This window comes from Tamandua tetradactyla, chromosome 23 (genome assembly GCF_023851605.1).
Source record: "Tamandua tetradactyla isolate mTamTet1 chromosome 23, mTamTet1.pri, whole genome shotgun sequence".
Lineage (NCBI taxonomy): Eukaryota > Metazoa > Chordata > Mammalia > Pilosa > Myrmecophagidae > Tamandua > Tamandua tetradactyla.
The window spans coordinates 53,035,244-53,059,424 of record NC_135349.1 but is presented as its reverse complement, the minus strand read 5'-3'; the positions used below and the strand labels follow the sequence as shown (position 1 = coordinate 53,059,424).

At 39.6% G+C, this 24,181-nt stretch overlaps 1 protein-coding gene across 1 annotated transcript in view; it reads right to left on the bottom strand.

The window, feature by feature from the left end:
* The window catches only part of ADCY9 (adenylate cyclase 9), a 215,169-nt gene extending 193,190 nt beyond the window's left edge, over positions 1–21,979 (bottom strand). Inside the window, exons 1-3 of the mRNA XM_077141971.1 lie at positions 20,274–21,979; positions 19,985–20,169; positions 19,800–19,905 (exon numbers count right to left, since the gene is read on the bottom strand). The gene's annotated coding sequence lies outside the window, so the exon portion shown is untranslated. The remainder of the gene's footprint in view (positions 1–19,799; positions 19,906–19,984; positions 20,170–20,273) is intronic.
* Positions 21,980–24,181: the final 2,202 nt, after the last annotated feature.

Below are 24,181 nucleotides of genomic sequence, written 5' to 3'. Positions count from 1 at the left end.
GCAAAATGTTAAAAGTTGATAAATAGGTAGGTGATATTTCTCTTTATTATTTTTGTTTTATGTTTGCAACTTTCCTATGTTTGAAATTACTTCAAAATAATAAGTTAAAAAAAGAAACATCCCTTTGTATGTACCATCATAGAGCCCTATATACTCCTTGTGATTGTGTGTGTCTATTTTAGGCACATACTGGTATCAAATTGTTATCAGCATTATGAAAAAATGTCTCTGAACTAAAAAAAATATGACTTCAAATACCAAAAAAAAATTTTCAAACATAGTAAAACTCCAGGAGAAATTATATAGCACCATTCACCACAAGCATTATACAAGAAGGTCTAAGCTGTTGACACCAGGTTGTATACTGCCAGCACAGTTCTTTCTGGATCTCTGCTATTCTCCTTTATTCATCATGTTTTGATGTTCTATGCCAAAATCCTTACAAAATTTATTATAAAAACCCACCAATACAATAATGTGATGGGGACTGTTTGGGTGAGACAGCATTTGTCATGTGCTGTGAACAGCATATTTCCAAAGAGTGTGCTTGATTAACTTCTTGTTTTACCCTAAGGAGACGTCTGGTTCTAAGAATCTTCTTACTCTTGGTGGCCATTTGCTTACAGTTTCTAGGATTAGTGTTGCAATTCAGGGCAGCATCCACATTCTCTCTTACACAAGGAGACACTAGGCTGGAATGAGGAGCATGGGGGTCCATATGCCCTAATTCCAACTCTTGGAAGAAGTTAGCTATGGTTTTCTTTAGTAATGTGTAGTGTTGTTGAGAAAGATGCACATTTGTGAGATAAATAACTTAAGCATCCATGAGTGCTACAAACTCAGCATGGAGGTACTTACACTTAATGGACCTTGCTGCATGCTCTGAATCAGCCTGAGAGATGAGCCTTCTTTCTGAGAGTGGAGTGGGTGACAGGGAGGAGCAGACAGGGGCAGGAGATGGAAACTGGATAGCTTCCTGCAGCTCTTCATTAGTGTGGCTTCGTTATTTTGTGGGAAGTAGGTTCCCAGAACATCTGACACACCCGTGTTCGAATCTAAGTACAAAATCAAAGCCAAGTCTAGATTATGTGGGGGTCACCTGCCAATTTTCTGCAAGGACGCTATTTCACTCCTTGCCTTTGGTGACCTAGGACACTCATCTTTCCATTTGGAAGAACTTAATGGCAATTACAGCTGAAAATGGAACTAAAAATCTCTAATAGCTGTCTAATGTTCAAGCTTCATTCTGCTTACCCAAGAGAGAACCAGGGTTTCTGGCATTAACTGAAAAATGAATTCTTTCTATATAATACCACCAATCCCCAAAGAACTCCTAGGTACTGAAAGCTTCACTGTAGCCTCTCTGGCTCAGTCCCTGGGGACAGTGGGAGATCAAATGTGGGTCTCTGGGTCCCCAGTGTACTGAGAGTATCCCTCCTACTCCAAAAAGTTAGTCAAGATTCTGCTCATGATGCAGTGAGCTGTGCCAGGGCTCTGTACCCCAGCAGAGGCCTTGAACAACAGAACTGACAGAAAGATCATTCTCAGGGCTCTAGAAAACAGTTAAAGGGTTGCAGAAACCAGGAAAATGCAAAATCAAGAAGGTAACTTAAAAACATAGGATCTCCTTTCCTCCAGCGAAATGAGAGGAAGAAGGAGCACACTTCCAGTGTCGTCTCACTCTCACTAGTGAAGCCGGGAGAACAACCGCAGGACCCTTCCTGGGCTGAAGAAGCCCATTCAGTCACAGAAGCCCATCTCCCTAACTATCACAATGAAAAAAGTGATGAAAGGACCGCCATATTTCATTGATCTTAAGGTTATCCAGGGATGTTTTGGTTATTTAGAACTGTCATACTCAAATATTTGACATCTTAAATCTTTGGCGTTGTGGATCATAGTTCTGATCAGTTCCTGTAAAACTTTTATTTATAAGGCTTTATATACAATAGCATTTCAAAAGGGCTTAGTATTTTCCAATTTAATCCAAGCTGGTCTTATTCAGAGAAGACTCTCTACTCCTACTTAGAAGATACCGTTTCTTTTCCTTGATATACTGCACTCTGAAAAGAGAGAAATAATAGCAAATATATGATGCAGTATATGTTATACTGTCAGAAGGGGCAAAGTGTGGCCACAAGAGGACATTCTGGATACAGAGAATCTTGGCTCTCCCTTTGAATACTGGAGGCTATTGCAGTCAATTCATCTCGCTGAGTTGAGTCTCAGAGTGTTAATTGCAATATTGAGACAGTGATATGACTGTATTGGTCATAAAATGCTGGACTTTTTCTAATCTATGTGCATCAGAATAGAATAGAGAGACATTATGATTTGCCTAATGAATAAGAGATTCTCATGATAGCCAAGGAGACCTGTCTGGGATCCCAGCCTGGGAAAGCAGGAAAGTGTGGGGAACAACACACATGGTTTCATATTTGATACCTTGTCCAAGAAACTCTTGCTTGCTCCTAGTGCATTCAGGCTATGAGGGAATCCCAGTGTTTGTATGCCCACTTCTTGAATAGAGCTGCTTTTTTTTTTTTTTTTTAAATCTTTTTGCATGGGCAGGCTCCGGGAATCAAACCTGGGTCTCTGGCATGGTAGGCGAGAATTCTACCGCTGAGCTGCTATCACACTGCCCTACAGCTTCTTTTTCTTGCCCTGCGGCTACCTGGGTTAGCAAACTGATGACTCTGTTGCCCTGTGTATGCTACTAGCGGGCAGGGATGAGGGAGCCCAGTATCTGCCCAATTTTCCAAAGGGTCAGGAATGGTGTTATTTTATCTTTCGGGGCTGAATTTGGCAGGAACTAGAGACTGGAATGTTGCAGAATTTTTCTTTGAAAGTTTTGAAAGACCTAGAAGTTAAAATATTAGTAGAAAGGAAGAGGACCTTTGGAATACGGTGGAGTAGGAAGTTCTATGAATTGACTCCTCCCCTAAAACAACTATTGAGCTGACTAGAACTGTTTGAATCAACTTAACCCTGGAATATAGTGGAACACTTGCAGCACTCAGGGAAGTTTTGGAGGAAGAAGCTGGTAAATTGCAGTAAATATCAGTGAATTTCACCTTTTCTGTAGCAGTCACTGTGTCCCTACCCTGAGCTGCGTTGCAGGCACCAGTGAGTACTGAAACCTGCATTCCTGATGCAGCTTGCTGGTGCCAGGATGGGCTATAGGGACCTAGTCTTCAAAATCTGGAATATATGGTCTGTTCACTGATAGCTGCTTTTGATCATTGGGAACCCCCAGAGAGGACAGCCATTGTTCCAGCCAGCTTGAAAAACAAGTGAACAGCTGAAAGCTAACAGACATGTGAGAGAATTCTCCAGTAAGAAAGACAGACCCCAGCCACCCAACCTAGCCACAACCCAATTACAAAGAACCTGGATGATACAGGTAATTGTGAGAAATGAAAGGAGGCTAAAATTTAAAAACTATCATTAATATTCTCAGAGGGAGGATTCTGGAAGGACAACAATGGCAGTATAGTTGTTAAATATCCCTCAATTTCCCCCACCCCATGATAACAGACAATACAATGAGAATTGCAGATTCAAAAATGCATGATCAATTTCTCTAAGAAAATCAAGTGGGTGGGGACAAACCCTGAATAGCCAGGACCTGTATGAAGTCTGCACCTTTTAAGAGGAAGAAGTGGAAAGCCAAGAGACTTCTGAGGACTCAAGAGAGTCAGTTATCCCAAGCATGCCAACAGTTACTCACTAGAGGGGGTGGGACCCAATCTGAGAACAGAAGCCAAAACAGGGAGGGATTTTCACATTTCAAGTTGTGGGTGGGTGCAAGGGGTCTGTGGCAAGGTGTGAAGGGGTTAGAGAATGGACTCCATAAACATGTAAAAACTATCCATCTAAAGCTCCTTTCCTAGATAGATTCCATAGTACAGAGAGACTTCTGGTAAGTAGACTATAAATTGATCAAGATATAAATAACCAGGGAAAGGAAAAGGAAGGTCCAGATAAATTTGATGGGAGAAATATGCCAGGAGATTGCAGAAAATATAAAGCCATTTTTTTTAACAGAAGAAAATGTGCTGAGATCATGAAGCTAGAAAAGCTATCCTGAAGCAGTTTCCTGTTAAAAAATTCAAAAAAGTAATTTCATGAAAAATGAACAACATAAAAGGATAGTGGTTTTATTTCATGCAAAGTTATTAGAATAACAAAAAGAATGAGTAGCAGAATAATGTCTTTACAATGAAGGCAAGCCAAAAAGAAATCCCTCCAAAGATGTATAAACTACAGCCTAATATTTCAAAACATGCTAAAAGAAAGAAGAAAACGATGGAAGATGTAAAAGAACAACATAAGTCAGAATTAGTAAAACTCAGAAATGAGATGTTAGACATTGAAAAATGATTAGAAAAAATCATTGCACTAATGTATAAGGAGTAAAAGAGGGAATAAATTCAACAGATAAGTAGAAGGTAAAATAAGTAGAGGTAAAAAAAGGAAAATTTTAAAATTCAGAGGAGAAATGAAGAAAGAATAAAAATAAGATCAATAAAAGTGGTAACTATTTATTGAAAATAGCAAAGAAAATCCAACAAATAAGCAATAAGAGTCCCTGAGGAAGAAACAAAGAAAATAAATATAAAAATAAGATTATTTTATGGAAAATAGATACAAAAGCTGAAATTCAAGAAAACTTTCCTGGAACAAAAAGTTTTAAAATAGAAACTAAAAGACTGGAAACCAGGAAAAATAAACCCAGACTGAATAATAACAAATTTAATCTAGTAAAATTAGTGAACTTTAAGGGGAAAAAAACAGCAAAATATCCTTTCAGCATCTGGGTAAATAGGCCAAGACTTTAGGAAAGAAAATGAGGTCTTCACCACTCTATTCAAAAACAATGATTTTGAAAAAGACAAATTCATATTTAAGATACTAGAACAGAGATATTGAGAGCCAAGAATTTTATATCCAGACATCTTAGTTATATTACAAAGGGGGCAGACTAACTATTAACCTGCAAGAATTTAGGGAATATCTTCCTTGAGCAAATGAATGGAGAGGTATTGACATAAAGTAACATTAAATACATATTTTTACTTGTGGAACTGACATTGAATGATCAGATACAATTTAATAGAAAATTTTCTATAACATTAGGAAGGACAAAAGAGGACAGTGATAGAGGACTGGGGGCGGGGGGTGCATAGTCCAGGAACTAAACCCAGGTCTCCAGCATGGGAGGACTTGTTTTTAATATACCTCATTTTCAGATGTGAATTAGGAACAATGTAAATATTTTGCATATTCTAAAACAATAGCAGATTTTATAAGTCTCTGAAAATAAAAGGTAAAATGAAATACAAAACAAACCTAAGATCTCATGGTGCCTTTGCCAGCCTCTCCCTGGTCCCTGGGCCCAGTTCCACAGGGAGCAGAGTAACCCTTCTCACATACTGTGGGTATGCTTATCTCTGCCAATCTGTCTGGTAATGACCAAAGAGTCTGAAGCAGGACACTCACAGGCTTGCAGTCCCAGAACTTGTCCTGTATATAGTAAGGCAGCTCATAGAGCTGTCCTACAGGACACAGTAAGAACACAGTCAAATCACAGCTCTGTGAGGCAAAGGTTTGCTGGCTGTGGGGCATACAGTTACAGTGCCCAGGACTGTGAAGAGACACTGTTTCCTAGTGCAGAAAGGAAATCTGGATCTGGGTAAATGGGGGAATTGAATTCCTAGGGCCACATGAGCTTGCTTGGGATAAGACATACGTGCAGAAAAGACTGGGGAGGATGCTGTACTTGTGCTTCAGGCTTTTCCCTAAACTTATTGTTAAGACAGCTAAACTCTGAAGGAGCTTACACAGGCTAATCGGCAAAGACTGAGAAAGGTGTCTTTTCCCTCTTTCTTTCTTTCTTTTTTTTTTTGGTTAGCACCTGACATTCAAGAAAATCTCTCATAACACTAGCTAGGCTAGATACATGCTTAAGGAAGAGATGCCTCCATGTTTAAATTTCAGAGATATAATTTAAAATATCAAAATGTTCCATTTGTAACAAAGTATTAGAAAATATATAAAGAAACAAGAAGTGACGACTCATGCAAATGAACAGGAAAAAGAATTAGAAGCCATCGACGAAAAAAATCAGAGCTTGGACATAGAAGACAATTTTTTAAATTTAAATGGTCCTACATAGGTTCAAAGAGCTAATGAAAACATGGACAAAGAAGTAAATCAAATAAGGAAAGCAACAGATGAACACAAAGAGAATGTCAATAAAGAGTCATGAAAAGCAACCAAACAGAGCTGTAGACACAATAAAGGAAAGTAAAAGTTCCCTAGAAGGAATCAACAGCAGATTGGAGCTAGAGCTGGCCGAAAAATCAGTGAACTTGAAGATAAAACAAGGGAAATCATTCCTCTGAGGAGCAGGAAGAAGAAAGAATGAAGAAAAGTGAACAGAACCTGAGGAACCTATAGGACATCATCAAACATACCAATAAACACATTGTGGGAGTCCCAGGAGGAGAAGAAAAGAAAGGGAGAAATAATGCTCAAAAACTTCCCAAACTTAACAAAAGACATGACTATACACATCCAAGATGCTCAACAAAATCCAAACAGCATAAATGCAAATAAACCCACACTAAGATATATGATAACAAATTATCAAATGTCAAAGATAAAAGAGAGAATTCTGAAAGCTGCAAAAGAGAAGCAACATACAAGGGAGACTCAATAAGATTAAGTGCCAATTTCTCACAGGAAACCATGGAGGCAAGAAGGCAATCAGATGACATATTTAAAGTGCTGAAAGTAAAAACTGCTAGTTAAGAATTCTATTATCTGGAGAAACTGTCTTTCGAAAATAAAAGACAGATTAAAACATTCCCAGGTAAACAAAACCTAAAGGAGCTCTTCACCACTAGACTAGTCCTATAAGACATGCTAAAGAGTATTCTGAAAGGAAAGGACAATAAACAATAGATGGAAGCCACATGAAGAAATAAAGATCTCTCTCTGGTAAGGGCAATGACAGGTGTAAATATAATTGCCTGTACTATTGTATTTCTGGTTCATAACTCCACTTCTTATTTCCTACAGGATCTAAAATGCAGATGCATAAAAACTAATGATAAATCAAAGGTTTGGACTTAAAATGTGTAATTTGCACAAGAACTACACAAAGGTGGGGGGGACAGAGATGTATAGGAACATAGTGTGTCTATACTATTGAAGTTAAGTTGGTGCCAAACCAAATGAGATTGTTACAGATTTAGGATGTTAAATTTAAGCCCCATGGTGACCACAAAGGAAATAGTAGAAAAGTATGCACAGAAACAAATGAGAAAGGGTTTCTAAAGTGTTCGCTATAAAAAAAGGGCAAAGGAAAGGGGGAAAATTCAACTTCCCCCAGTTGAATTCTTGATATTCTCACAAGCAGTGTGGACAACCAAAGCTATAGGCTGAGCTCCCAGTCTTGGGGGTTTGTTCATAAGAAACTTAACCCCACACAAAGGATAGGTCAAGCCTACTTAAAATTAGGCCTAAGAGTCACCCCCAAGAGAACCTCTTTTGTTGCTCAGATGTGGCCTCTCTCTCTAGCCAACACAACAAGCAAACTCACCACCCTCCCCCTGTCTACGTGGGACATGACTCCCAGGGGGTGTGGACCTTCCTGGCAATGTGGGACAGAAATCCTAGAATGAACTGAGACTCAGCATCAAGGGATTGAGAAAACTTTCTCGACCAAAAGGGGGAAGAGTGAAATGACACAAAGTGTCAATGGCTGAGAGATTCCAAACAGAGTCAAAAGGTTATCCTGAAGGTTATTCTTATGCATTAAATAGATATCATTTTGTTAGTCAAGATGTAATGGAGAGGCTGGAGGGAACTGCCTGAAAATGTAGAGCTGTGTTCCAGTAGCCATGTTTCTTGATGATGATTGTATAATGACATAGCTTTCACAATGTGACTGTGTGATTGTGAAAACCTTGTGTCTGATGCTCCTTTTATTTACCTTATCAACAGACGAGTAAAATATATGGAATAAAAATAAATAATAGGGGGAACAAATGTTAAAATAAATTTAGATTGAAATGCTAGTGATCAATGAAAGGGAGGCGTAAGGGGTATGGTATGTATGAATTTTTTTCTGTTGTCTTTTATTTCTTCTTCTGAATCGATGCAAATGTTCTAAGAAATGATCATGATGATGAATATGCAACTATGTGATGATATTGCAAATTACTGATTATATATGTAGAATGTAATGATCATAAGTTAAGAATGTTTGCATTTGTTGTTATACATATTTTTTAATTTAAAAAATAATTATTTTTTTAAAAAGGGCAAAGGCTATGAATGAACATTTCTCCAAAGAAGATGTACAGATGACCAAGTAGCTATCAGAAGTTTCTACTTAGACCAAAAGGGGCTCACACAGGTTTTGAGGGTCAAAAAGATTTTTCTAATCAACCTAATGCTCTTTAGAGCTTAATTCTCCCATTAAAAGTGGATCTCTACTTTTAGCTGTGCCTAAAATACTTTAGTGCTATCAAAATGGTTTTGTGTTTGTGAATAAAAAAGTATATGCAAAGTCCCCTTGGGGGAATGGTGAGAAAGGGGGAAAATTCAACCTCCCAAGTTGAATTCTTGATATTCTCACAAGCAGTGTAGACAACCAAAGCTATAGGCTGAGCCCCCAGTCTTGGGGTTTGTTTATATGAAACTTAACCCCACAAAAGATAGGCTAAGCCTACTTAAAATTAGGCCTAAGAGTCTAATTAGGCCTCTCTCTCTCAGCCAACACAACAAGCAAACTCACTGCCCTCCACTCTCTACATGGGACATGACTCCCAGGGGTGTGGACCTTCCTGGCAACATGTGACAGAAATCCTAGAATGAGCTGGGACTCAGTACCAAGGGATTGAGAAAACTTTCTCGACTGAAAGGGGGAAAAGCAAAATGAAACAAAATAAAGTGTCAATGGCTGAGACATTCCAAACAGAGTCGAAAGGTTATCCTGGAGGTTATTCTTACGCATTAAATAGATATCACCTTTTTAGTTAAGGCGTAACAGAGAGGCTGGAGGGAACTGCTTGAAAATGTAGAGCTGTGTTCCAGTAGCCACGTTTCTTGAAGATGATTGTATAATGATATAGCTTTCGCAATGTGACTCTGTGATTGTGAAAAACTTGTGTCTGATGCTTCTTTTATCTACCTTATCGACAGATGACTAAAACATATGGATTAAAAATAAAATAAATAATAGAGGGAACAGATGTCAAAATAAATTTAGTAGATTGAAATGGTAGTGATCAATGAATGGGAGGCATAAGGGGTATGGAATGTATGAAATTTTTTTCTGCTTTCTTTTTATTTCTTCTTCTGAATTGATGCAAATGTTCTAAGAAATTATCATGATGATGAATACACAACTATGTGATAAAAAAAGAATGTTCATATTGGATGTTGACTGGTTTTATTAATAAAAATTTTTTTAAATGGTTTGTGTTTATACTGAAAAAGAATATCTGGGTTCTGGGAATGACTCCTAGGTTAGAATTCTTCCCAGTCACACCCACTACCAGCCAAGATTAACCCAATTTAATTAAACAACCCCTATTGTGTACTTATCATGTGTAAAGCAACATGCTACACTGCTGAATGCTAAAGATAAATTTTAAACAAACCTGCTTCCCTAGAGTGTTGAGATTCCCCCAGTGGTGGGGTGGCTTGAGAACGCATCCTGAAGGGAGTAGCAGGAACTGACAGGCAGGTGTGGGACTAAAGAAAGCATTTTAGGGGGGTGGGGGGGTGGCGTGGGGCATGTTGTAGGAAACTGGGCATTACTGGAGTGGCCAGAGCAAATATAGACCCTGGGGAAGGATGTACTAAGCTTGCTATGCTGACAAGGAGTAAGTTAGGCCAGACCACAAGGTCAGGACAAATGTAATCCTGAATTCTATCCTATCATGGGAGAAAACCACATAAAAATTTCCATTATGTTTACCCAGTCATCTTTCCACCTCTCCCCACCATCTTGTGCAACTGTACCTTTATTTCCTCTCTAGCCTAGAATATTCAGGAGGAAATAGCAGGTCCTTGAGATGGGATCGCAGGCTCTACCCCAAGAAGGGCTGCTTGAAGAGCTTTCACCCTCTTCCCAAAAGGTACCCTACCATTTTCAAATCCTAGTAACATTAAAAGCATGGAAGCCCCCCACCCCAAATCCAGTTCAATGCCACTCACTTTTGTTGGGTACCTGGTACATGCAAAGTGCTAAGCATCTCAGTATCTGGTTGGTAGGATCAGTTTCCCCAGAGCAGGAGAGGGAGGACCAAGGTAGATCTTGCTTCCCGGGACACAAATCCATGGCTGGGGGATAGATTCGTTTCTGTGGCTTAATAAATACTTAACAAAGTATTGGCAACTGAGTGGCCTGAAACAATAGGGTTTTATTCCTCACAGTTCTGAAGGCCAGACATCCGAAATCAAGGCGTCAACAGGGTGACACTCACTCTGAAAACTCCAGGGGAGACTCTCCAATTTCCTTGGCTTGGGGTGGCCTCACTCCCCTCTGCCTCCAATTTCCCTGTCTCTGTATCTCAAATCTCCCTCTGTTTCCCTCTTATAAGGACATCTATCATTAGATTTAAGGCCTACCTGAACAATTCGGGATAAGATTATCTTCAGATTCTTAAATTAATTGCATCTGCAAAGAGCCCTTTCCCAAATAAAGTCATATTCACAGGTATAGGGTATTAGAACTTGGTCGCATTTTGGGGGGGAACATAGTCCAGCCCACTCAGGGGGAGAGGGAGATTTAGTCATATAGTGGAGGAGGGCAGGAGTGGCAATTGCCCCTGCTGCAACCCCAGGAAGGGCCAGGACTCCCTCAGGCTGGCAGGCAGCAGGCAAGCAGCGTCCTTCCCCAGAGGCCAAGGCTGGACAACCAGCCCATCCGTGTGTTGGGACTGAGGCCAGCGTGCTGGTTCCTGAGGCTGGGTGAGGCTAGGGAAGGAAGGCTAAGCCTGAAAAGCTCAGGGCAGCTGCTAGGGCAGAACTAAAATCACATTCTTGGGCCGCTTAAGGATCCCAAGAAGGCAGGAGCTGTATTAATCTCCTCCTGCTGCAGCCAGGCCACCGCGCCCTCACTTGACTCCTCAGGCCTGGGCTGGGCCTCCTCTGGAGTCCTCGGTGGAGCATGTGAGCCTGAGGACAGGGCCCTCTCCGCAGGAAGTGTCCCCACCAATGTCCAGCCACAACGGACAGGCCCTGGCATGGGGCTGGCAGTTTAGCCCCTCTCCTTCCCCAACTCTTCCAGAGACCTCTGGCCCCTCACAGCCATAGATTTCAATCCATTCAACAGAGAGGCACTGTCTGCTCCTGACAAGTGGGGAAGGGGAGAAAGACATGAGCGGTGGAGGGGAAAATGCTTCAGGGACATGCGAATTATACAGATTGCAATGGGAGTGGCTTCTGAGATAAGGGACGTGAAGGAGACTCTGAGGATTCTGGAGGAGACCATGGTAGCCAGTGTGGTAAGAGCTGTGGGCTTCAGATCCCGCTCCATGGCTTGCCTGCCAACCTTGGGCTAGTTACCTAATCTCTCTCAACCGAGGCTTTCTGTCTATGAAATGAAGATCGTAGGGCTGCTGTGAGGATTCCAACAAATCAGACAAAGAAAGCACTTAGCACAGTACCTGGTACGTAGCAAATATTCCTAAGTGCCAGCTGTTATAAACCAGCAACTCTGGACATGGGCCTTGAAAGGGTAGGGGAATTAGTGGCCAGGAATTCTCAGGACAAAAATCACCCACAGAGGCTGGAGAGGTGGGCCATGTCTGGAGGATGAGCAGGATGGCAGTAGGCACGAGGGAGGGGGACATCACAGGTCAGGGCCGTGTCTTTGGAGGTCGGGGAAGGCTTGTGAGGCCTGGAGGAAGAAGCCTGTACAAAGCAAGAGGGGCCCACGGATCCCCCAAGTTGAATCTGCTCAGAAGGTTGGAACCGGGACAATTGCAGAAGCGTGCTTCAGATCAAAAGAAACTCTCTTGCCAGGATAAAGGATGTCATGCCCAAAGGCAGGAGCACACAGCTGCCCTACCTGACAGCATCACAGCTCAAACCAGGAGGCAGAGACACTTGAGAAGGTGTGAAAGGTGTGCAGGAGCGCAGTTGGCTGAGATTCCTGTTGGGAGTCTGGGTGTGGCCTCCCTATGCAGGCATCTGGAATGTACGGGTGCTGCCAAGCAAATTCCGGGCATGTTCTCCAGGCCCAAGTGATTTGGAAGGTACAGGTTGTCCTGAAAGAACAGCATCTCACAGGTGGGGAGCTCTGGAAGGTAGGCAGGGGGAGTTGACTTCATCCAGGAGTCTTGTCCACGACCCAGGGTCGAATGGATGTCATCCCCACTAGAAGCCCTCAGAGCTGACCTTGCTTAGTGTCCTGGTTCCCTGAGGCTGCCATGGCAAAGGGCCTCAAGTTGGTGGGCTTAAAACAACAGGAATTTATTCTCTTGCTGTTCTGGAGGCTAGAGGTATGAAATCAAGGTGTGAGCAGGGTCACACTCCCTCTGAAGGTTGCAGGGGAAAGTCCTTCTTGCCTCTTCTTGCTTCCGGTGGCCTTCATCCATCCTCAGCATTCTTTGGCTTGTGGCTACCTCACTCCATCCATGCCCCTGTCGTCACCTGGCTTCTCCCTTGTGTGACTGTCTCTCTTCTCTTCTCATAGGGATACTGTCCTACTGGATAGAGAGTACAGTCTACCCCAGGATGACCTCATCTTAACTAATTCCGTTCACAAGGGTCCTATTTCCTAAGAAGTTCTCATGCTAAAGTATTGGGGGTTAGGGCTTCAATATGTCTTCTTGGAAAGTACAAGTCAACTTCATAAGACTTAGTCAGCCTGGTTCACCAGGACAGCTGAAGAGGCTTCACTTGCCAGCTCAGGTGAAAATGAATGGCCAGTGCCTCCTTCCTGGTGACAGATAGCATCAGTCAGTTCTAGGGCTTCTTCTTGTTCAACAGGTGTCTTGCTGGGAGGAGAGGTCAGACCTGCACATTCTGATGGCAGACTGCTATCATACCATATATGTGCACCATTGTTTCTTCCAACTGTATAAATGCTGCAAAGGAAAAGGGTGAGGAAGAACCATTGGCCTAGGTGTTTTAGACTGTCGGGGCCAGCATTCCCTATCTAGCAACAAGGAGGTAAAGCTATGCTGAAAATCCACCTGCAACAAAACACCTGAAAAGAAACATTTTTAAAAACACAGATGACATGGTGAGAAATAGGGTAAAACCTCAGAGAATAAAAGTGCAATAGGAGCAGTAATTCAAAGAAGCAAGCAGGGACTAAGGCCAAGAGTCGCCCTAAAGGTTTATGCCAATCCCATAGGAGTTAGGAGATAAGGCCCCCACAAATCACTGAGATCCCCAAAGGGCAAATACACAGTGAAGGGGTGAACTAAAAATGTGTGTGTGTGTGTGTTTGTGTGTTCCCAAAAGGAGCTAAAGAGGGAAGAGCATCTGTTCTAGATCAGGCTCTTAGTACAGAAGCAAAAGTCTCCTATGGGGATTAATAACCATAAATTCATCCTCCTGAGAGTTTGTGGCTTGAATTCAAGAAACGACATGGTCAAAAAAATCTTGAGGCAGAGAAACTGATTTAAATTATGGTCTTGGACTGAAAGTGATCCCCAGGGACATACCAGAGACAAGCACAAATTCTATCTAGAGGAAAATGTTCTCAATTCGAGTCCTAACAGCTTCTCACAGAATTGGGGATAGGGGAAGCAATGTCAAAAACTGAAGGGCTGGAAAACAGTAGGGGCCATTATTTGAAAAAATCAGAATAAAAATTCATTTTTTAACATTCTAAAAAAAAGTTTCTCACAGATAAAGTTTTAATCAATATGAGTTCAAAATTTTTCAAAAAATCACAAAAGCAAGAGGGAAAAAAGCACCAAAAGCAAGAATTAAAACAAACAGCAGAATCAGATCTTTATGAAACCTGGATATTAAAATGATCAGCTATAAAAAATCTACAATATGTATGTTTAAAATGCTTGAATAAAAGAGAGATTAAAAATGTCAATAAGGAATAAGACTATAAAAAATGACCAGTAAGATCTGAAAAAAAAAACAAATAGAACATTTTAAAATGAAAGATATATTAATCGAAATTTAATTGGAATATTATTCATCTATACAAAGGAATGAAATACTGATAGACACTACAACATGGATGAATCTCAAAAACATTATACTGAGTGATTGCATATTCTATGATTCAATTTCTATGAAATATCCAGTCAGGGTAAATCCATAGATACTGAAATCAGTACTGGGGAGTAGGGAGAATGGAGAATAAATGCTTAAATTGGTCAGGGGTTTCCTTTAGGGGTGATGAAATGTTTTGGAACTAGATAGTGGTATTAGTTGGCACAGCATTGTCAATATACTGAATATCACTGAATTATTCTTCACTTTAAAATGGTTAATTTTATGTCATGTGAAATTTACCTCAAAAAAATTAAAAGAGAGAGAAAAAAAAACCCTCAATGGATGGAGAATTTCCATTTTCGGCCATGATGGAGACACTGGATCTGGGCCCACCCTCCCACTGTAAACAACTAGAAAAGTGGACAAAATATATGAAATCATAGATTTCAAGACACTGGACAAGAGGCAGTGCAGAACTGTAATCCTTGAGAGAAGGGAAACGGTGGGATTTTTTTTCTATGTATTTCTAGATTTAGTTCATTTCTATTTTGTTGGAAATTTTTCATCTATATTCATGAGTAATAGTAGCTTGCCATTTTTCTTATATAGTCTTTAAATATTTTGGTATTAAGAATACAACAGGGCGTGCCACAGTGGCTCAGCAGGCAAGAATGCTCGCCTGCCATGCCAGAGGATCTGGGTTCGATTTCCGGTGCCTGCCCATGTAAAAATAAATAAATAAATAAATAAATAAAAAAGAATACAACAGCTCCATCAAAAGAGTTAGAGAGGTTTCCCTCTTTTTCTATTCTAGAATAGTTCATGTAAGATTGGATATGTTGCTTGAATGTTTCATAAAAGTTCCTGTAAGTACTGCCTGAAATTTGGTAATGAGGTGTTTTGGCATGGATTACTCTATGTTTGTACTGTTTGGAGTTCACTGAGTTTCTTGGACCTGGGAATTTATAATTTTCATCACATTTGGACAATTTGGGGCCATGGTTTATTCAAATATTTTTCTATCCTGATCCTCCTCCTTGTGAGACTTTAATTAGATCTATGTTAGGCTGCTTGATATTGTCCCACAAGAAATAGAGAATCTAGTGTTCTTTCCTTTTTCCTTGCTGGCCTTTAATGGGAATAATATCCATTACTATTTCTTAAATTTACTAATCTGCTCTTTTGTAGTGTCTAATCTGCTATAAATTCCACTGAGTGCTAACTCAACCTGTCTAGATAGCTCATTTAAACAATCGAAACACAGGGAGCCTAGAACAAAAATGAGGGCCTTTAATCCTGTATAGTTTAATGTAATGCCTGGGTATATCCAAGAATATATTAAGCAGATAATCAAAAAGTATTGGCAAAGTTCCTTGAGGAATGGGAGAAATAATATAGAACTATTAAACTTTACCACTGGGGAAACCCCTGATACTGTGTCAGACATTAGGGGTACCCAAATCAATAGGTCAAGCCCTTGATTTTGAGGCTTTCTCTTGTGAAGCTTATATATGTAGCAGAGAAGCTTAGCCTACCTATAGGTATGTCCTAAGAGTTGCATGGGCAGGCACCGGGAATCGAACCTGGGCCTCCAGCACGGCAGGCTAGAACACTGCCACTGTGCCACCATTGCCTGCCCTTTTTTTTTTTTTTTTTTTTTTTGGAGGATCTCTTTTGTTGTTCAGATGTGGCCTCACTCTCTTTAAGCCCAACTCTGCAAGTGAAATCATTGCCTTCTCCCCTGCATGGGTCAGGACATCCAGGGATGAAATTCTCCCTGGTGGTTTGGGAGAGGACTCCCAGGGATGAGACTGGCCCTGGTACCAGGGGATCAACAATGCCATCTTGACCAAAAGGAGGAAAAGAAGAGTAACAAATAAGGTATCGGTGGCTGGCAGAATTCAAACAGAGTCGAGAGGATAATCTGGAGGTAACTTCTACGCAAGCTTCAGTTAGACATTGCTACCTATCATAACTTGCCAAACCTCAATGAAAACCATTCTAGCCAATCCTAAAGAATATTTAGGACATTATATAAGATTCTATAACGATTCCACGCACTAGAGTTACTTTCCAGAAAACTACAACCTCCAGATGGCTCCCTGGACCAAATAATCCTGAAACCTAGAGGGGCCAGCCTCTGCAGAACATCAGCTAGTTCCCATCTCCCTACCCCATATTATTGATAGCCCCTTCCAACATGAAAAAGTGAGAATGGGCATAGCCCAAATGCCCCTAAAGAATGGGATAGAAAGATCAAAGGTGATGATGGAGTTATACAGAGAAGGTAGGGTTTAACAAACATGTATGATTACAGAATCATTATATTGATACTTTTTAACCTCCAACACCTTAAAGCAGCTAGAGGTAAATACCTAAAATTGTGGAATTGTAACCCATACCAAACTCTGAAATCTGTTCTACAGCTAATTGTTGTGATGTGCTTTGAAATTAATTGCCTTTTTGTATATATGTTATTTTTCACAAAAAAAGAAAAAAAAAGTCAAAATTTACTAAACTTTAAGCAACTGAATGGTCAGGCTTTCTTTCCAGACTCTTCTTCTCCACTATCCACTTCTATCCAACAAATGCACTGAGGAAAATGAAATGAAAAGTAAAAAATAGTCATTCTATCTTCATCTCTGTCCCCAAACATTCCCTTCTTCTCATTTATACTATTCTTTGTACTACAAATATGAACAATACAGACCTTTTTCAGTTGTTACTTATTTTTAAGTTTCCCCCATAACCAAGTTGTGAGGCTGCAACACTACAAGAAACACACAAAGCAAATACTTTCAGAACCCTGAAAAATCAGAAGGCATCCCACCCCTAGTTACCAAATCCAACCCTTAAAAGGTTTTGCTGTATGCTTCAATGTTGTAGAAGGTATGACAGTGGTAACATGGGGACTCAAGAGTCAAGACAATAAATCAGAATAGCACAGATTGTAAGCTCGGTTTTACTACAGAGAACAAAATGCAGAGGGGAATCTGAGCCCAGAAACAAGTCCTACCTCTCCTAGCAAGTGCCTAAAGAGAAAAGGGCAACATTTCTCCAACACATGAGATGCTGGAAGAGGGTTATTGGTATTCATATGGGGCTTGGTGAAAACATTCATCATATATTCTTTATATTATACAAGAAAAAATAAAATACCAAGATTTAGAAAGATATTAAATACTGAATTTACAAAAACTTCCAAATAAAATCTTCTTTAAAAATAAAAAAAAAGACTTTGTGATAATTTAAAAAAGCAATGAGCTGCACCATTTTACATTCCCGCCAGCAATGCGTAAGGGTTCCAATTTCTCCTCATCCTTGTCAATATTTGTTTTTTAAGTAATAGCAATTTTAATGAGCGTGAAGTAGCATCTCATATCTCCCTGATGACTAATGATGCTGAACATCTTTCTATGTGCTTATTGGCCATTTGTGTATCTTCTTTGGAAAAAACATCTTTTTAAGTCTTAAGTCAGTGCTGGGCCAGGGGTGAGAGGGCCCATGGGGAAGTAGAGACCGGAGGATGTGGGAGAGTGAGACATGGAGCTTCCTGGTGAAACAGTGGTGTAGGCAGAGGGAGCAGCTTTGCCATAGGGACCTGCCCAGGGAGTCCCAAAGAGGCGGGGTGGCTGGAGTGGAGGGAGCAGGAGCAGAGCAGCCTGAGCATGATGTGGAACAGGAGAATTCTGAACAAAGGGGTTTATGACTTGTCTTACATTTTTTATAAGAATCATCTGCTGACTGTATTAATTTGGCTTATAAGAGGGCAAGGGAAGAAGCAGGGATTACAGCCAGAAGGTTATTTCACCAGCTCAGGCAGACAAAGATATGGTAGCTTGGACTAGGACGATAGCAGTGAAGGTGGTAAAAAATGGTTAGGTTAGCCATTTCTTTTCAAAGTACAGCCACCAGGATTTGCTGATGGTTTTGCCAATGAATGTGAAAGAAGCCAGGAGTCAAGGTGACGCCAAAGTTTTTAATCTGAGCTATTGGAAGGATGGAATTGCCATTCATTGAGATGGGAAGATGTTCCTTTTAAAAAAGAACAACTTGGAGAACTTGCACAACCAGAAATCAAGAATTACAAGAAAGCTACCGTCATTTAGACACTGCGTCTTAGATACACTTAGGAAATCCAAAAACAGACCCATTCATATATGAAAAGTTGATATAGGACAGAGCCAGCCATTTAGATCACACCCAATAATACCAAGAATGGGCAAGAAAGCACATCAACATGAAATTTTATATTCTGATGGCGGGAGAACAACTCATATAAATGCTCTGAAAAACACTTTTGTATTATGCAGGAATGCAAACAAATACTTACACACCAGTGTCCATAGGAGCATTACTCACTCTACCCAAAAGGCGAAAACAACCTGAATGTCCATCAACAGATGAATGGCTAAACAAAATGTGGTCTGTCCATACAATGGAATAATATTTAACCATAAAAAGAAATAAAGTTCTGATCACAGCTGCAACACAGATGAACCTTGAAGATATCATGTTGAGTGAAATAAGCCAGACACAAAAGGGCAGGTATCATATGATTTCATTTATATGAAACATCTAGAGTAAGCAAATTTATAGGGACAGAAAGTAGATCAGAGGTTACCAGGAACTGGAGGAATGGAGCATTATTTTCTAACAGGTATGGAGTTTCTGCTGCAGGGGGGTGAAAAGTTTTGGAAATTGATAGGGGTGATGATTGTACTGGATTGTGAATATAATAATGCCATCAAATTGTACACTTAAAAATGGTTAAAATGGAAAATCTTAGATATATTTACCCACAACAAAAAAATATATAAAAAAGATCATTTTGAATCATGAAATAACCATAGAATACATAGATTTTTTAAAAAAAATATTCATCTTGTGGTATCAAAATTCCAGTGATCAATTCACTATGTCAGCTTGACTCTTAGTTATTCAATAAATTATTGTATGGAGAACCTACTTTGTGACTCAACATAAAAGACTGAGGTAAGGCTGGTGATCATGAATTTATCAAGATGTCAGTAAGCTCATCAGGTAGTTATCAAAATTTTCATAACACAACACCAAAATATCATACTCATATTTTTAAGTGGGCATATTTAACCCAAATGCTGCAAAATTTTCGTGCTTAGCTAATAGCTGTCTTTGAAGTTTTCACCATGCCTGCTCTGCTAAATCAACCACAGATTTCCTCAAAGCATTCCCAGAATCCAGCACCAAGGTCTGATCTTGGATTCATATTTGACATGATGCACGTGGGCTTTAAGAAAATGAATGAGCTGTTTGATTTTCTTCTTTTAACCATAATTTAATTCTGTCATGGCTAACAGAAAACTTACTTGGGTTTGGGATTTGTTTTGTCTTGTTTCCTTTTGTTTTGCCATATTATCAGGCTGGGTTGTCAAGAAATACCCATTCCTCTGTGTTACCTGTGTCCAAAGAGGATGACAGTACTTGAGATAAAATATGACTTTTCCATCTAGAAAAGGATGGGAGCAGACTGCCATCTGGAAGCAAGCCTGGAAACACACACACACAGAAGGATGAAAGAATCAGGAGTAAAAGGCAATACTGACCACCTCCATGCCACAGTTCATTCCAAGACCAAGTATCAGTGCCACATCTCATGATCCCAGGTGCATTCTCCACGGGGGAATGACAGGAAGGCCACAAGAACTGGGCCTATGCAAAATTGCAGCACATGAAGTCAGTTGGTTATCTTTTCTTTTTGTTTGCCCATCTCCCTCAATGAACAGGTTACCCATTGACTGTGGCCAGACACGTGGATCAGGAAGACAGGACAATTGGCTGAGACGGAGCCCCAGCTCTGAGACTTGCCAACTGGGTTCGTTGAGAAAAACATTATTTCTCTGGTTCTCAAATTTCTCTTCAAAATGGAGGTAATTCAAATACCTGCTTTACCCAACTCACAGAGTTTTGTGAAACCTAAATGAAAAAAATGTATGAGAAATTGATTTGTATACAATGATGAAATATAGGCTAGAAAAATGTAGTATACTATTAGTGTTATTCTTAGCTCTGTTGCTTACCATGTGACCTTGGGCAGGTTACTTAAGTTCTTTCTCAGTTTCCTCATCTGTAAAGCAGAAAAAAGATTATCTATCTGTGTTAAAATGAGGTTTCAATAAAATAACAAAAGCAAATAATGTTGGTCAGCTTACCAAAGCTCTGAAGAGGACCTGCCCCCTTGAATAAGAAGTTAAAGATTTGCCAGGGGGAAGTTCTTCATTCCTTCACACTTCCTCCTTTTTTCCTACCTGGAACATAGGTGAGAGGCCTGGAAGTGCAATAGCCACCTTGTAGCCATGAGACAATAGGCTTGAAAATGAAAGCTAAGGATAGAGACTGGGATCTTGATGGCATCAATAATCCACCACACCATCCCTGAGAGCCTACCTATGAGCTTCTTGTTGCATATGAAAAAAGTTTTTATTGGTATATCTCTAAAGTAAGATTTGCTGTTATGTACAACAGTATGCATCCCAAACTGATAAAATGTCTTAATTTACATTAACTCTGGTCCCTAGAGAGCACAGCTAGGTGTATGGGGCCTGGCTGATGTTAAAATAAATAAATAAATATTCATTTATTCAAAACATATATTTATATACTTACATATATATCATACATATGCATATATGTAAGTGTGTATGATTGTTGAAGTTAAGTTAATGTTTAAGGATCAACAAATGTTGATTATGGGACTATGAAGAATTTGAAAATCCTCATACGTTTTATAAAAGATGATGAAAATTACAGATGGAATGTTAAAACAAAGAAAGTTACCAGCCAAAATTTTCCTTTTAATAAGTACTTTCATTAAAAAGTCCTTTAATAAATACTCTCATTAAAAGTAAATGAATTTATCAAAAGGAGTACAAGATAAATACACTGAAGAATAAAACAGTATTTGCAAAGTCCCCTCGGGGGAATGGTGAGAAAGGGGGAAAATTCAACTTCCCCAAGTTGAATTCTTGATATTCTCACAAGCAGTGGGGACAACCAAAACAATAGGCTGAGCCCCAGTCTTGGGGTTTGTTCATATGAAACTTAACCCCACAAAGGATAGGTCAAGCCTACTTAGAATTAGGCCTAAGAGTCACCCCCAAGAGAACCTCTTTTGTTGCTCAGATGTGGCCTCTCTCTCCAGCCAACACAACAAGCAAACTCACCACCCTCCCCCTGTCTATGTGGGACATGACTCTCAGGGGTGTGGACCTTCCTGGCAATGTGGGACAGAAATCCTAGAATGAGCTGAGACTCAGCATCAAGGAATTGAGAGAACCTTCTCAACCAAAGGGGAAAGAGCGAAATAAAGTGTCAATGGCTGAGCAATTCCAAACAGAGTCGAGAGGTTATCCTGGAGGTTATTCTTAAGTATTAAATAGATATCACTTTGTTAGTCAAGATGTAATGGAGAGGCTGGAGGGAACTGCCTGAAAATGTAGAGCTGTGTTCTAGTAGCCATGTTTCTTGAAGATGACTGAATAATGATGTAGCTTTCACAATGTGACTGTGTGATTGTGAAAATCCTGTGTCTGATGCTCCTTTTATTGTCTGATGCTCCTTTTATCTACCTCATCAAAAGATGAGTAAAACATATGGAATAAAAATAAATAATAGGGGGAACAAATGTTAAAATAAATTTAGATTGAAATGCTAGTGATCAATGAAAGGGAGCGGTAAAGGGTATGGTATGTATGAACTTCTTTCTGTTTTCTTTTTAATTCTTTTTCTGAATTAATGCAAATGTTCTAAGAAATGATCATGATGAGAAATATGCAACTATATGATGATATTGTGAATTACTTGTTATATATGTAGAATGGAATGATCATAAGAATATTTGTGTTGTTATATTTTTTAAAAAATTTTTTAATTAATAAAAAAAAGAAAAGAAAAGATATATACACTGAAAACTGCAAAACATCATGAAAGAAATTAAACAAGACCTAAATAAATGGAAAGACATTCCATGTTCATGGATCGGAGACTTAATATTATTAATAGCAATGTGCCTCAAAATTGGTCTACAAACTCAATTCAATCTCTGTCAAAATCCTAGCTGGCTTTTCTATAGAAATTGACAAGTTGATCCTAAAATTCATATGGAAATTCAAAAGACCCAGAATAGCCACAACAATCTCAAACAAAAAAAAATCTGGAGGATTCAGAGTTTCTGATTTTATAACTTACTACAAAATAACAGTGATCAAAACAGTGTGGTGCTGGCATGAGCATAGACATATGGATCAGTGGGATCGTCAACCAATTTTCAACAAGGATGTCAAGACCATACAATGAGGAAAGGACAGTCTTTTTAACAAAGTGCTGGGACAGTGGGTGTTCTAGTTTGCTAGCTGTGAGAATGCAATATATCAGAAACAAAATGGCTTTTAAATTGGGGGGTTTAATAAGTTGCTAGTTTACAGTTCTAAGCCTGGGAAAATGTCCCAATTAAAACAAGTCTATAGAAATGTCCAATTTAAGGCATCCACTGAAGATAGCTTGGTTCAAGAAGGCCAACGATATTCAACATTTCTCTATCAGCTAGAAGGGCACATGGCGAACATGGTGGCATCTCCTGGCTTTCTCATGGCTCTACAAAAGGGACATTTTCCAAAATGTTTCCACTTTTAAAGGATTCCAATAAGCAACTTCACCTTCAATGGGTGGAGACACACCTCCATGGAAATCATCTAATCAAAAGTTACCACCCGGGCAGGCCATGGTGGCTCAGCAGGTAGAGTTCTTGCCTGCCATGCTGGAGACCTGGGTTCAATTCCCAGTGCCTGCCCATGCAAAAAAAAAAAAGTTACCACCCACAATTATGTGGGTCACATCTCCATGGGAACAATCAAAATGCTCCCACCCAGCAATATTGAATGAGGATTAAAGGACAATGCTTTTCTGGGGTCCACCACAGATTCAAACTGGCACAGTGGGACATCCACATGCCAGAGAATAAATTTGGATCCCTACCTCACACCATTTATAAAAAGTAACTCAAAATAGATCAAGCACCTATGTGGAAGAGTTAAACCACAAACTCTTAGAAGAAATCCCTAAGAGTGAATCTTTGTGGCCTTGGGTTAGACAGTGGTCCTTAGATGTGACACCAAATGCATGAACAACTAAAGAAAAATAGATACAATGGACTTCATCAAAATGAAAATCTTTTGCCCATCAAAGGGTACCATGAGGAAAATAAAAATGGGAGAAAGTTTTTGCAAATTATATATCTAATAAAAATCTAGTATCCAAAATGCATAAAGAACTCTTACACCTCAACAATAAAAAGACAATCAGTTTAAAAATCAGCAGAAGATTTAAATACATATTCCTCCAAAGAAAAAATACAAGTGGCCATCAAGCACATGAAAAGATGTTTAACATCATTTATCATTAGGGAAATCAAACCCAAAATCACAATGAAATACCATGTCATACACAGTATAATGGCTGTGATAGTTAGGTTCATGCCTGCTCAAATAAGCACAGGCCTAAACATTACTGTAAGGACATTTTATGGACTAAATAATAAGTCAGTTGATTGCATCTATAGCTGATTACATCTATGATCAACTAAGGGGAGTGTCTTCTGCAATGAGAGACATTTAATCCAATCAATCAGTGGAAGGCTTTTAAGGGACAGGTGATAACTTCAGCAGTCAGAGAGAACATTTGTTTCTACTTCAGCCAAGCAGCTTCTACTGGACAATTCATCAAATACCTCCATCAGAGTACTAGCTTGCAGCCTGCCCTACAGAATTTGGACTCATGCATACCCACAGTTGTGTGAGACACTTTTATAAAATCTCACACTATTTACAGATATCTCCTGTTGGTTCTGTTTCCCTAGAGAACCCTGACTAATACAACGGCTATAATTAGAAAAACAAAAAATATCAAAAAAACAGGAAATAATAAATGTTGG